The sequence below is a fragment of the Camellia sinensis genome, chromosome 11, assembly GCF_055761805.1.
Source record: "Camellia sinensis isolate YWXY chromosome 11, ASM5576180v1, whole genome shotgun sequence".
Taxonomy (NCBI): Eukaryota; Viridiplantae; Streptophyta; class Magnoliopsida; order Ericales; family Theaceae; genus Camellia; species Camellia sinensis.
This window is the reverse complement of record NC_138971.1, coordinates 169252684-169254392: the sequence shown is the minus strand read 5'-3', so window position 1 is coordinate 169254392 and position 1709 is coordinate 169252684.

The following is a 1709-nucleotide window of genomic DNA, read 5'->3' as shown; positions in this document are numbered from 1 at the left end:
GAGTTTTCAAGGAAAATGAGAGAGATGGATGGAGATATGTATGTATATGCTTGAAGCAATTTTTCTAACCCCTAATACAAGAGATGGCAGCTGGTTATATGGACCAAAGAGAGAGGGAGTATGGAGGGAAAGGGTGGGGGAAAAGGACCAAGTCTTTTCCCCAAAAGGTGTCCCCCGGATGAAGATATTTTCTGGGAGAAACAACTATACAGCTGTAAAGTGCATTTTGTGAGGATCATGGCCGGCCAACTTTTGGAGTTGCAGGTGGCCGGCCGGCCACCCCCCCTAGCCGGCCAGCTAGGGGTCAAAAAGGTCAAGTTGATTTTCTGGCCGGCCACCACAAAAAGGTGTCCTCCCAGGTGCCCTCAACACAACCCTGTGGTTCAAAATTGGCAACTGTAAAACAGGAGAGAGAATGGGCCATTTTTAGAAAGGGGTCAAAAGGGTCAGGTGGAATTACTGGCCGGCCACCAACTTTTAGGGTCCTCCCATGTGTGTACAACACAAGTATGTGGTTAAAAGTTCAAGAAAATGGCCCAAGGGTGTTCAACATTGGCTTGGAAGTGAGAAAAACGGGCGTCGGAGGGCGCCGGAGGATATATAACTGGTTGCTAAAACAATTGCTGGCCTCCCACCCTTCTACGGCCTTCCTGGTGATGAAACAGAGGTACCTGCCAAAAATAAACGAAAACCGATGTAAAACGAATGTTCGGGGGCCAAAACGCGCAGTTCGGGGCCCCGGAAACTGCCTGTTAAGCACCGAAAGTGGTATTCGACCACGAAGTGGGTCTCTCAGACCCCAGTGTCCCTCAAAAGGGAGTAAATAAGATGTATGCCAAAATTCAGAGCAAACGGAGATGGTTAGGCGGTCCCGAACCGAGGCACACGGCCAACAGTCCCGAAAAATCGGAAATCGGGCTCCGAAATGGGCAAAATGGCCTACGGCCACAAAATGTAGCCCACGGCCACTGAGAGATGGTCTACGGGACCTCTCCCTCCCCTCAGGAAAAGAAACAGAGAAAACCGAGTCTGGTTCGCAAACCGAGGCAAGGCATAGAAGAGGGTTCGGAAGTTCGGAGGCAGGGCTCACAGTCGCGACTCTGAGACTTCTGAACGAGCGCGATATGCAACATCACCAAGTGCTCAATCGGTGACGTCTGAGTCTCAAGGTCGGTCAAAAATGGGGTGTCTACAGCGCCATATGTTAAGCGAAAAAGGGTTTCACCAGTGGGAGTGCGAGCAGTGGTTCGGTAAGCCCAGAGTACGTTTGGTAGTTCCTCAGCCCAAAGGCCTTTATCAGCTTCGTGCTTAGTTTTGATGATTTTCAGAAGGGAACGGTTGGTGACCTCAACTTGGCCCTTTGCTTGGGGGTGACCGGGGGAAGAGAAGCATGGTTGAATCTGGAGATCTGCACAAAATTTTCTGTACTTCGCGTTATCGAATTGTTTGCCATTGTCAGAGATGATGGCTTGAGGGATGCCAAATCGGCAAACGATCGATTGTTAGATAAACCTGGTGGTGTTCCGCTCGGTGATTGTGGCAAGGGGATCAGCCTCGACCCACTTGGTGAAGTAATCAATGGCGACAATCGCGAACTTGGTCTGGCCTCGACCGGTGGAAAGTGGACCAACTAGGTCGATCCCCCACTTGGCAAACGGATAAGGGCTGCAGAGTGTGATTAACTCTGTAAGAGGAGCATGAGGGATGTT